Below are 13,469 nucleotides of genomic sequence, written 5' to 3' on the forward strand. Positions count from 1 at the left end.
TAGAAACATAGAAAATAGGTGCAGGAGTAGGCCATTCGGCCCTTCGAGCCTGCAGCGCCATTCAATAAGATCATGGCTGATCATTCACCTCAGTACCCCTTTCCTGCTTTCTCTCCATACCCCTTGACCCCCTTAGCTGTAAGGGCCATATCTAACTCCCTCTTGAATATATCCAATGAACTGGCATCAGCAACTCTCTGCTGCAGGGAATTCCACAGGTTAACAATTCTCTGAGTGAAGAAGTTTCTCCTCATCTCAGTCCTAAATAGCCTACCCCTTATCCTAAGACTATGTCCCCTGGTTCTGGACTTCCCCAACATCGGGAACATTCTTCCCGCATCTAACCTGTCCAGTCCCGTCAGAATCTTATACGTTTCTATGAGATCCTCTCTCATCCTTCTAAACTAAAGTGAATAAAGGCCCAGTTGATCCAGTCTCTCCTCATATGACAGCCCAGCCATCCCTGGAATCAGTCTGGTGAACCTTCGCTGCACTCCCTCAACAGCAAGAACATCCTCCCTCAGATTAGGAGACCAAAACTGAACACAATATTCCACATGAGGCATCACTAAGGCCCTGTACAACTGCAGTAAGACCTCCCTGCTCCTATACTCAAATCCCCTAGCTATGAAGGCCAACATACCATTTGCCTTCTTCACCGCCTGCTGTACCTGCATGCCCACTTTCAGTGACTGATGAACCATGACACCCAGGTCTCATTGCACCTCCCCTTTTCCTAATCTGCCGCCATCCAGATAATATTCTGCCTTCGTGTTTTGCCCCCAAAATGGATAACCTCAGATTTATCCACATTATACTGCATCTGCCGTGCATTTGCCCACTTACCTAACCTGTCCAAGTCACCCTGCAGCCTCTTTGCGTCCTCCTCATAGCTCACACCGCGATCTAGTTTCGTGTCATCCGCAAACTTGGAGATATTACACTCAATTCCTTCATCTAAATTGTTAATGTATATTCTAAAGAGCTGAGGTTCCAGCACTGAGCCCTCCGGCACCCCACTAGTCACTGCCTGCCATTCTGAAAAGGACCCGCTTATCTCGACTCTCTGCTTACTGTCTGCCAACCAGTTTTCTATCCACGTCAGTACATTACCCCCAATACCATGCACTTTAATTTTGCACACCAATCTCTTGTGCGGGACCTTGTCAAAAGCCTTTTGAAAGCTCAAATACACCACATCCACTGGTTCTCCCTTGTCCACTCTGCTAGTTACATCCTCAAAAAATTCCAGAAGATTAGCCAAGCATGATTTCCCTTTCATAAAGACACCAAGTCGCTGGAGAAATACCACCAAGGGTGTCTCCGCAAGATCCTACAAATCCCCTAGGAGGATAGAAGCACCAACATTAGTGTCCTCAACCAGGCCAACATCCCCAGCATTGAAGCACTTGATCTGCTCCGCTGGGCAGGCCACATTGTCCGCATGCCAGACATGAGACGCCCAAAGCAAGTGCTCTACTCGGAGCTCCTTCATGGCAAACGAGCCAAAGGTGGGCAGAGGAAACGTTACAAAGCCTCCCTGATAAAGTGCAACATCCCCACTGACACCTGGGAGTCCCTGACCAAAGACCGCCCTAAGTGAAGGAAGTGCATCCAGGAGGGCACTGAGCACCTTGAGTCGCATCACCGAGAGCATGCAGAAAACAACGCAGGCAGCGGAAAGAGCGTGCGGCAAACCAGTCCCACCCACCCTTTCCCTCAACGACTATCTGTCCCACCTGTGGCAGTCTGTGGTTCTCGTATTGGACTGTACAGCCACCTAAGGACACGTTTTAAGAGTGGAAGCAAGTCTTCTTCGATTCCGAGGGACTGCCTATGATGATGACACTTTAGAGTAAATAAAATCGTTAATAAGTTTTGTGGGTAATTTACAAAAAGTAAGGGAATACATCTGAAGACTTCATTGTGGTTATGCCTCATGGCAGGAGTAGATGGGGCAGAGGTATGTAGGAGATGCGGTGTGTGATGAGTTTTCTGATTTCAGCTGGGGGAATGGTGTGTGCCTTGGCGTAGTGCTAGCTTTGTCTTTAGTGTCTCCTGGTTAGAGGCGGGTGAAACCAGTCAAGAGTAACTGTTCCTCCTTTCTGTTTGGTAAACAGGAAAGTGTAATTGTACGAATGTTGGTGATGACAAGGGTCAGTGGTGCTGATTCCCGAAGTCAAAACATCCATTAACACTCATCGCTCACACTCCTGCACAAAGAACACCCATTTTGGTAAAGTAGGGGAGACTTACTGGTCAATGCTTGTCGAACCTTCCCACAGCACATCACTGGTCTCAGAGTAGAGAAAATATGAAGGAAGAAACAAGTCTACGTTTGAGAGCTTCAATGAGAATTTTTGACAGCATGCTATATGTTCCTCTGTTAGGCTCAATTTTTGTGTCCTACTTTTAAATCAAGAAACCAAATATGTTGGCTGCAGCCAATTGGTGTGGATGTAGCAGGGTGTGGGCCTTCCAGTGCCATGCTCAGCTTCTAAGCCATTGACTCAAAGATCTGTGCAACAAACATTTGAAAGTGCCACAAAATCCTGCAGTTTGGAACAGAAAGTATTCAATCCTCAGCACTCAAAGATCCATTTTGGAGGAATTGTCTGAGGCAGTCAAATACAATATTGCATTGTTTGTCCATTAAAAAAAAAGGTTTGATTCAAATTAATTTCAGCAGAGCCCAGGAAACGTTCAGTAGTGGTGCTGTAACATTAACCTCGGATGTGGGTTTTAGGAGCCACCGATCCAGGAAATGCTGAAGTTCCCCAAGTTATTTCAGCAATGGATTTGTAATGTTGCGCTACATCCTCTCAGTCTGACATGAGGAAGTAGCAAGAAGAAAAAATCTCTCTCTCTCTCTCTCTCTCGGGCTTGAGAAGTATCACAGCCGCTCAAAGCACAAGCCCTAATTTACATTGCTTGTGTAAATCCAGAAAATGTTTTTTTTGGGGCAGATGTGGCTTTCTCTGGATGCAGTTTGTTCACAATCATAGGATATATGACATAAATGGGCCGTTCGGCCCAACCAGTCCATGCCGGCGTTTATACTCCACTCAAGCCTCCTCCTATCTTTCCTCATCTAAATCTATCAGCATAACCTGCTATTCCCTTCTCCCTCATGTGCTTGTCTGGCCTCCCCTTAAATGCATCAATACTATTCGCTTCAACCACTCCCTGTGATAGCCAGTTCCACATTCACACCACTCTTTGGGTAAAGAAGTTTCTTCTGAATTCCCTATTGGATTTCTTGGTGACTATCTTATATTGATGGCCTCTAGTTATGCTCTTCCCCACGAGTGGAAACATTCTCTCTGTATCCACTCTTTCATCATTTTAAGACCTCTCTTAGGTCACCCTTCAGCTGCCTTTTTTCAAGAGAAGAGATCCAGCCTGTTCATCCTTTCCTGATATGTATACCCTCGCATTTCTGGTATCATCGTTAAAATCTTCTTTGCACCCTCTCCAGTGCCTCTATATCCTTTTTATAATATGGTGACCAGAACTGCAAACAGATGAATGTTGAGATGGTCCCTGAATGCAGGGTATTATGTTCCGACACCTGGGAGTCCCTGGCCAAAGACCGACCGAAGTGCAGTCGAGCATCCAGGAGGATGCTGAGCACCTCGGGTCTTGTCGCCGAGAGCATGCAGAAAACAAGTGCAGGCAGCAGACGGCGCGTGCGGCAAACCAGACTCCCCACCCACCCTTTCTTTCAATGACTGTCCCACCTGTGACAGAAACTTTAATTCCCATATTGGACTGTTCAGTCACCTAAGTACTCACTTTTAGAGTGGAAACAAGTCTTCCTCGATTTTGAGGGATTGCCTGTGATGATGATTATATTTCTACTGAATGTTAATGTCCCATTTCAGGATTCTAAGTTTGGCTGCCACAGGGGCACACTGGTGTAATATATGTTGCAAATAGTACTGTTGAAATGAACTCAACACTCAAGGGATCAAATTCACAAGACAACAGAGCTAACGGATTTTTATATCCGAAGTCAGACAGGGAACCTGAACCAGTGGCCTGAGGGCAGTGAAAGACAATTTGACATTCTAGCAATTGGTCACACTCATTGCTGTTGTGGCAATCTTATTCATTTGAACTCAGCGAGGCTCATTAGCAGATTAGGCTGGTGTAGTCCACTCTTGTGTGAGTCAGTTTTGACTACAAGCTGATACGAAGTCAATTTATTTAAAAATACATTGTCAAAACCTCCAGTGCCATTTTGGTGACTGCAATATTGCCAACATTGGTTCCTCATCCTGCCCACAAACCATGGACGGTACAAGTTGGGTGGCAGCCATTTCCAGCAATATTTGAAGAAACCCTCAGCTACTCTTGGGTAAAAAGCTGGAAAGGTTTGGGAAAAACGTTGCTTGTATTTTACTGTTGTTTCTGGCTACTTAGATGATTTCAAATTGCTTGAACTGGCTGTAGAACACACTAAACTCCTAAAGGAGCTTCTGGCAGCACACTGGTTTCTTCATGGGGGTCCTACTGTCAATTCCACTCTGGCAAGAGGAGGAGGAGGAGCATCATTCAGGTTTGTGTCCACTTTCCTGGCAGTTGCCATGATGGTGCTATATTGCAGCAGTCCTGCATCCCCTGCCCTCATGATCCTTCACAGCAAGTGAGGGGCTGAGTGCTTGTGGACAAGGACTCATTTGGCTCCTGACTCCTCTCAGGACCTCATGCTTGACACCTGAACTGCGCTACAATCCATGGCTCTCATTGAAACATAGAAACATAGAAAATAGGTGCAGGAGTAGGCCATTCGGCCCTTTAAGCTTGCACCACTATTCAGTGTGATCATGGCCTGATCATTTTTGCAACTTTAGTACCCCATTCCTGCTTTCTCTCCATATCCCTTGATCCCTTTAGCCGTAAGAGCCATATCTAACTCCCTTTTGAATATATCTAATGAACTGGCCTCAACAACTTTCTGTGGTCGAAAATTCCAGAGGTTCACAATTCCCTGAGTGAAGAAGTTTCTCCTCATCTCGGTCCTAAATGACTTACCCCTTATCCTTAGACTGTGACCCCTGGTTCTGGACTTCCCCAACATCAGGAACATTCTTCCTGCATCTAACCTGTCCAATCCTGTCAGAATTTTATAGATTTCTATGAGATCCCCTCTCATTCTTCTAAATTCCAGTGAATGAGCAGACCATTGCAGTCATCAAGCAACAATTCTGCTGCCTGGATTGATCTGGTGGCTTCTTGCAATACAGCCACAAAGAGCATCCTGTATGATAGTGGTATGCTTCATGCTGCATAACTTTGCTCTGCAACTGGGACAAGGCATGAAGCCACCATTGGATGAGATTCTTCAGCATTTTGGGCCCAAGTTTCCACATGATTTGCGCCTGATTTTTAGGAGCAACTGGTGGAGAACGGACTATCTTAGAAATCGCAATTCTCCACATTTTTTTTTCTGCAGTTCTAGTCAGGTAGAACAGTTCTACTTTGGAACAGAATTTTTTCTTCAAAAGGGGGCGTGTCCGGCCACTGACGCCTGATTTGAAAGTTTCCACAGTGAAAACATACTCCAAACTAAAGTAGAATGGAGCAAGTGAAGATTTTTGTAGAACTGAAAAAACCTTGTCTACACATTAAAAAATCAGGCGCAGGTTACAAATTAGGTGTCCAGAACGAGGTGGGGGGGGTGGGGGGGGGGAAGGGAAGTCATTAAATTCTACAATAAATCCTTATTTATACTTCTACAAATATTATACAAATAAATCCAACCTGAATAAACATTTATAAGCAAAGAAAAGATTAAATAAACCATCTTCCTACCTGTGTGAAAGTGCTTCAGGCACGGAGAATTCTGCAGGCGTTCGTTCCCGCGGGGGGGGGGGGAGAATTAAACAGCCGCTTCGTTCCTGTGGGGGGGGGGGGAATTAAACAGACGCTTCGTTCCTGTGGAGGGGGGGGGAATTAAACAGACACTTCGTTCCTGTGGGGGGGGGGGAATTAAACAGACGCTTCGTTCCTGTGGGGGGGGGGGGAATTAAACAGACGCTTCGTTCCTGTGGGGGGGGGGGAATTAAACAGACGCTTCGTTCCTGTGGGGGGGGGGGAATTAAACAGACGCTTCGTTCCTGTGGGGGGGGGGGGAATTAAACAGACGCTTCGTTCCTGTGGGGGGGGGGGAATTAAACAGACGCTTCGTTCCTGTGGAGGGGGGGGGGAATTAAACAGCCGCTTCGTTCCTGTGGAGGGGGGGGGGGAATTAAACAGCCGCTTCGTTCCCGCGGGGGGGGGGAATTAAACAGTCACTTTGTTCCTGTGGAGGGGGGGGGGGGGGGAATTAAACAGTCGCTTCGTTCCTGTGGAGGGGGGGGGGAATTAAACAGCCGCTTCGTTCCTGTGGGGGGGGGGGAATTAAACAGCCGCTTCGTTCCTGTGGAGGGGGGGGGGAATTAAACAGCCGCTTTGTTCCTGTGGAGGGGGGGGGGAATTAAACAGCCGCTTTGTTCCTGTGGAGGGGGGGGGGAATTAAACAGTCACTTTGTTCCTGTGGAGGGGGGGGGGGGGGGAATTAAACAGTCGCTTCGTTCCTGTGGAGGGGGGGGGGAATTAAACAGCCGCTTCGTTCCTGTGGGGGGGGGGGAATTAAACAGCCGCTTCGTTCCTGTGGGGGGGGGGGGGGGAATTAAACAGCCGCTTTGTTCCTGTGGGGGGGGGGGAATTAAACAGCCGCTTCGTTCCTGTGGGGGGGGGGGGGGGAATTAAACAGCCGCTTCGTTCCTGTGGAGGGGGGGGGAATTAAACAGCCGCTTCGTTCCTGTGGGGGGGGGGGAATTAAACAGCCGCTTCGTTCCTGTGGGGGGGGGGGGGGGAATTAAACAGCCGCTTTGTTCCTGTGGAGGGGGGGGGAATTAAACAGCCGCTTTGTTCCTGTGGAGGGGGGGGGGAATTAAACAGCCGCTTTGTTCCTGTGGAGGGGGGGGGGAATTAAACAGCTGCTTTGTTCCTGTGGAGGGGGGGGAATTAAACATCCGCTTTGTTCCTGTGGAGGGGGGGGGAATTAAACAGTCGCTTTGTTCCTGTGGAGGGGGGGGGAATTAAACAGCCGCTTTGTTCCTGTGGAGGGGGGGGGGAATTAAACAGCCGCTTTGTTCCTGTGGAGGGGGGGGGAATTAAACAGTCGCTTTGTTCCTGTGGAGGGGGGGGGGGAATTAAACAGTCGCTTTGTTCCTGTGGAGGGGGGGGGGAATTAAACAGCCGCTTTGTTCCTGTGGAGGGGGGGGGAATTAAACAGTCGCTTTGTTCCTGTGGAGGGGGGGGGAATTAAACAGTCGCTTCGTTCCCGCGGGGGAGGGGGGGGAATTAAACAGCCGCTTTGTTCCTGTGGAGGGGGGGGGGGAATTAAACAGTCGCTTTGTTCCTGTGGAGGGGGGGGGGGGAATTAAACAGCCGCTTTGTTCCTGTGGAGGGGGGGGGAATTAAACAGCCGCTTTGTTCCTGTGGAGGGGGGGGGAATTAAACAGCCGCTTTGTTCCTGTGGAGGGGGGGGGGGGGGGAATTAAACAGCCGCTTTGTTCCTGTGGAGGGGGGGGGAATTAAACAGCCGCTTTGTTCCTGTGGAGGGGGGGGGGAATTAAACAGTCGCTTCGTTCCTGTGGAGGGGGGGGGGAATTAAACAGCCGCTTCGTTCCTGCGGGGGAGGGGGGAAGGAGACAGTGAGAAGGCTGCAAGTGCTGATGTGCTGATGGCAATGTGCTTTTATTTAAAAAATGTTCAAAAATTAAACAGCTACAAAGAACTACAAAAATGGCCGAGTGCCAATGTTTCTTTCACACTGAGCATGCGCGAACGCTGCAACGCGCACGCGCAGCATTGCCGGCAGGAAAGAAAACGAATTTAAATAGTACCCGCCCTCTCCCACTTACAAAATCGGCGCGAGTGTAGGCTCCGCCCCCCTGGGCGCCGCGCCAGGCAGACAAGGAGCTGCAGAACGCTCCAGAATTGCGAGGTTTTTTTTAGGCGCCGTTTTAGGCGCGAAAAACGGGCGCCCAGCTCGGAGGGGCGCCCATTTTTTATCGTGTGGAAACTTGGGCCCAATGAGAGAAAACTGATGTGATAGAAAATGGCGACAAAATGGGAGGGCTCCCAACAGTTGTCGACAGTCAGAGCTCTTCTGCAGCGGCTCATTGAAGAGCGCTTTGGCTGAACATATCCTGCTCCCTTGCATTAACAGTCATGACCAACATCTTTTCCAGTCCATCCACCCTCAAATAAATTGCAGCTACCTCAAGACCAAAATTAATATTCATGTCAGCTAAATATTGCAGGGTCACCAGCTACAAAGGAACGGTTTCTGCACACACACATTTTAAAAATGATGATAAATTTACTGCCTTATATAAATGTCTAGTCTGCTAGTGCCTATCGTAAGTGCCTTTCTTACCTAGTCTCTTGCTTCTACTAGGCAGCCTGTGGAGGAGCAGTGAATGACTGACCGCAACTTCAGGATTTCCGCGTTAGGCTGCGCATGCGCTAAATCCTGACGTTGCGGTCAGTTTCAAAGGCAAAATGCTGGCGAACCCTGCCAGTTCTCCGTCATCATGACCGCAAAATCCGAGCCATTGCTGATGAGGCCCAGCCATGAATATTGAGTGCATCGTGTGGGTGGAACAGACAACCCCACCCACTCCATATAAACCCCAACATTAACAAAAGGCATAAATTAATTGAATTTCTAGCCCAAACTATCTGTATTTGACAATATTTTCAATTATCTATTCAAATTCCTTCTAAATCCTGCAATAGGAAGAATTCATTCCTGAGCACTGGAAAAGTTTCTTTCTGTAGGAGCTGTGTGAGTCCTTGAAATGGACAACAACATGTACAATATTCTGTCTTTTTTTTCAAAAAGGAGAGTTTTATTCAAATTAATTTCAGTAGAGCCCAGGAGAGGTTTGGAAAGATTTTGCAACAGGTGGGTTTGAGGAGCTACTCAGTGTTTTATTTCAGGATACCTTTCAAAGAGAAAGGCAACAACATCATCAGAAGCCATAAGTTCGGTAGACAAATAGTGCTGCAATTGTGCCAAGTTCTCAAAGAGGAATTGTAATACCAAAGGAAATGCTGTGTGTGTCCATCTAAAGGACACACGAATGTTGACTCACACACCACGATTACCAGATTTATTTCAGGCAGTGGACAACATAAAAACATAAGAACTAGGAGCAGGAGTACGCCATTCGGCCCCTATCGATCTCTGTCTTGAATATAAGAAAATAAGAACATAACAAATAGGAGCAGGAGTAGGCATACGACCCCTCGAGCCAGCTTCGCCATTTAATATGATCATGGCTAATCCGATTATGGACTCGGGTCCACTTCCCTGCCCGCTCCACATAACTCCTTAATCCCTTATCGGTTAAGAAACTGTCTATCTCTGTCTTAAATTTATTCAATGTCCCAGCTTCCACTGTTCTCTGACGCAGCGAATTCCACTGATTTACAACACCCCGAGAGAAGAAATTCCCCCTCATCTCTGTTTTAAATGGGCAGCCCCTTATTCTAAGATTATGCCCCCTAGTTCTAGTCTCCCCTATCAGTGGAAACATCATCTCTGCATCCACCTTGTCAAGCCCCCTCATAATCTTACATGTTTCGATAAGATCACCTCTCATTCTTCTGAATTCCAATGAGAAGAGGCCCAACCTACTCACCCTTTCCTTACAAGTCAACCCCCTCATCTCCGGAATCAACCGAGTGAACCTTCCCTGAACTGCCTCCAAAACAAGTATATCCTTTCGTAAATATGGAAACCAAAACTGCACGCAGTATTCCAGGTGTGGCCTCACCAATACCCTGTGCAGCTGTAACAAGACTTCCCTGCTTTTATACTCCATCCCCTTTGCAATAAAGGCTAAGATTCCATTGGCCTTCCTGATTACTTGCTGTACCTGCATACTAACCTTTTGTGTTTCATGCACAAGTACCCCCAGGTCCCACTGTACTGCAGTACTTTGCAATTTTTCTCCATTTAAATAATAACTTGCTCTTTGATTTTTTTTCTGCCAAAGTGCATGACCTCACACTTTCCAACATTATACTCCATCTGCCAAATTTTTGTCCACTCGCTTAGCCTGTCTGTGTCCTTTTGCAGGTGTCCTCCTCACACATTGCTTTTCTTCCCATCTTTGTATCGTCAGCAAACTTGGCTACGTTACACTTGGTCCTTTCTTCCAAGTCATTAATATAGATTGTAAATAGTTGGGGTCCCAGCACTGATCCCTGCGGCACCCCACTAGTTATTGATTACCAACCCGAAAAGGAACCATTTATCCTGGCTCTCTGTTTTCTGTTAGTTAGCCAATCCTCTATCCATGCTAATATATTACCCCAAACCCCCTGAACCTTTATCTTGTGCAGTAACCTTTTATGTGGCACCTTGTCAAATGCCTTCTGTAAGTCCAAATACATCACATCCATTGGTTCCTCTTTATCCACCCTGTTCGTTACTTCCGCAAAGAATTCCAGCAAATTTGTCAAACATGACTTCCCCTTCATAAATCCATGCTGACTCTGCCTGACCGAATTATGCTTTTCCAAATGCCCTGCTATTGCTTCTTTAATAATGGACTCCAACATCTTCCCAACCACAGATGTTAGGCTAATTGGTCTATAGTTTCCTGCTTTTTGTCTGCCTCCTTTTTTAAATAGGGGCATACCATTTGCAGTTTTCCAATCTGCTGGGACTTTCCCAGAATCCAGGGAATTTTGGTAAATTACAACCAATGCATCCACAACCCCTGCCGTTACTTCTCTTAAGAGCCTTGGATGCAAGCCATCAGCTCCAGGGAATTTATCCACCTTTAGTCCTATTATCTTACTGAATACTACCTCCTTTGTGATTGTGTTACGTTCCTCTCCCCCTATAGCCCCTTGACTATCCACTGTTGGGATATTGTTAGTGTCCTCTACCGTAAAGACTGATACAAAATATTTGTTCAGAATTTCTGCCATTTCCATGTTCCCCATTACTAATTCCCCGGTCTCATCCTCTAAGGGACCAACATTTACTCACTCTTTTCCTTTTTATATAACTATAGAAACTCTTACTCTCTGTTTTTATATTTCGTGCTAGTTTTCTTTCATAGTCTATCTTCCTTTTCTTAATCGTTTTTTGAGTCATTCTTAGCTAGCTTTTAAAAGCTTCCCAATCTTCTATCCTCCTACTAGTTTTGGCCACTTTGTATGCCCTTGTTTTTAATTGGATACCGTCCTTTATTTCTTTAATTAGCCACGGATGACTATCTTTTCTTTTACACCCTTTCCTCTTCACTGGAATATATTTTTATTGAGAGTTATGAAATATCTCCTTCAATGTACACCACTGTTCATCAACCGTCCTACACTTCAATCTATTTTCCCAGTCCACTTTAGCCAACTCTGCCCTCATACCTTTATAGTCTCCTTTATTTAAACTTAGTACGCTGGTTTGAGATCCAACTTTCTTACCCTCCATCTGAACTTGAAATTCAATCATGCTATGATCACTCATTCCAAGGGAAACCTTTACTCAGAAATTGTTTATTAATCCTGTCTCATTTCACATGATCAGATCCAAGATAGCCTGCCCCCTGGTTGGTTCCTTTACATACTGCTCAAGGAACCCGCCCCGTATGCACTCTATGAACTCTTCCTGAAGGCTATCCTGACCAATTTGATTTGTCCAATCTATATGGAGGTTAAAATCACCCATGATTATTGCTGTTCCCTTTTTACAAGCCCCCATTATTTCCTGGTTTTGCTCCAACCAACAGAGTTGCTACTGTTAGGGAGCCTATAGACTATGCCCACCAGTGACTTTTTCCCCTTATTATTCCTTATCTCCACCCAAACAGTTTCAATATCCTGATCATTTGAGCCAATATCGTTTCTCACTATTGCAGTGATTCCATCCTTTATCAATAGAGCTACCCCACCTCCTTTTCCTTTCTGTCTGTCCTTCCGTATTGTCAAATACCCCTGAATGTTTAATTCCCAGTCCTGGTCATCTTGTAACCACATCTCTGTGCTGGCTATCGGATCATACCCATTTGTATCTATTTGTGCCGTCAACTCATCTATTTTGTTACAAATGCTGCGTGCATTTAGACAAAGGGCTAGACTTTCCACTTTGCTCGCTAGCGCCCAAAAAATGGGCAATGTTCCAGCATTAGCGGTGTTTCAGCCTTCATGATCGCTGGACCATTGTCTATTTTTTGGATCGCGACTTTCGGCTCGGCGATAGCCCGGAATTTGTGAAATGGTTGAAGCAAGAGCTCAGCGATGTGACATTGCCCAGCGATAGTGCAGCAATGCTGAAGACAAAAGCTTCCCTAGCAATGGGCTTCTGCGCATGTGTTTTCTTTTGGTTGACATGTTTTCCCGCGTTTCAGGAGGTCAGGGATCATCCACACATGCGCAGAAGTGGGAGAGATCGAGCGAGGGAGGGAGAGACAGAGAGGAGAGAGAAAAGAGAGAGATAGAAAGAGGGGTAAAGAATATGTGTGAGAGTGATGAAAGTGTTAGAGATGTGGAGACGGGGAGGAAGAGGTCAACAAGACCCTCGTCGTGGCTGTCCATTCCCGGTGGGCCCAATTGACCAGGGGGGGAACATGGTGGGAAACTAGCACCATGGGCGTACCGTCAAATATGGAGCGATATCACCGCTGTCATCTCATCTGTGTCCCACGAAGTCAGGGGATCCGACCAGGGCCGCAAGCCTTGTGGTTTCAGCAAGAGTAAGTATGATTTTATACTGTATTGATGCAAATTCTAAATATAATTTTAATTATAATAGTCAATCTCCTAGATTGAATGTAAGCTTGTTATTTTAACATATATAAGATATGTCATAGGCATGTCCCTCGGAATCGAGGCAGACTTGCTTCCACTTCCAAAGTGAGTTCTTTGATGGCTGAACAGTCCGATACGAGAGCCACAGACCCTGTTACAGGTGGGACAGACATTCGTCAGGGGAAGGGGTCGGTACGGCTGGTTTGCCACACGCACCTTCCGCTGCCTGCGCCTGGCCTCTTCATGCTCCTTGCGTCGGGACTCAAAGAGCTCAACGCCCTCCCGGATGGACTTTCTCCACCTCGGGCGGTCTGCGGCCAGGGTCTCCCAGGTGTCAGTGGTGATGTCGCACTTTACCAGGGAGGCTTTGAGGGTGTCCTTATAACGTTTCCGCTGTCTTCCTTCGGCTCGTTTACCATGAAGGAGCTCCACATAAAGCATTTGCTTCGGGAGTCTCGTATCTGGCATAGGTACTATGTGGCCTGCCCAGCGAAGCTGATCGAGTGTGGTCAGTGCTTCAATACTGGCGATGTTAGCCTGGTCGAGGACACTGACATAAGATATATCATCCCCGCTAAGAACTGCACATGGCTATGAACCTGTGCCCTTTTTAAGTCTTTCAGGCTGCTGTCACTTACACAGGGACC

The 13,469-nt window shown here is 46.8% G+C and overlaps 1 protein-coding gene across 3 annotated transcripts in view; it reads left to right on the top strand.

Moving 5' to 3' along the window:
• Nucleotides 1-13,469, top strand: part of itgb2 (integrin, beta 2) — a 180,235-nt gene that overhangs the window by 42,870 nt on the left and 123,896 nt on the right. The window contains exon 1 of one of the 3 annotated variants that reach the window (XM_070876124.1): nucleotides 12,704-12,767. The exons of the other annotated variants lie outside the window; for them this stretch is intronic. The gene's annotated coding sequence lies outside the window, so the exon portion shown is untranslated. Of the gene's footprint in view, nucleotides 1-12,703; nucleotides 12,768-13,469 lie in introns of those variants that run through there. 3 annotated transcript variants of the gene reach the window in all.

The sequence above is a fragment of the Pristiophorus japonicus genome, chromosome 3 (genome assembly GCF_044704955.1).
Source record: "Pristiophorus japonicus isolate sPriJap1 chromosome 3, sPriJap1.hap1, whole genome shotgun sequence".
NCBI classification, from domain to species: Eukaryota; Metazoa; Chordata; class Chondrichthyes; family Pristiophoridae; genus Pristiophorus; species Pristiophorus japonicus.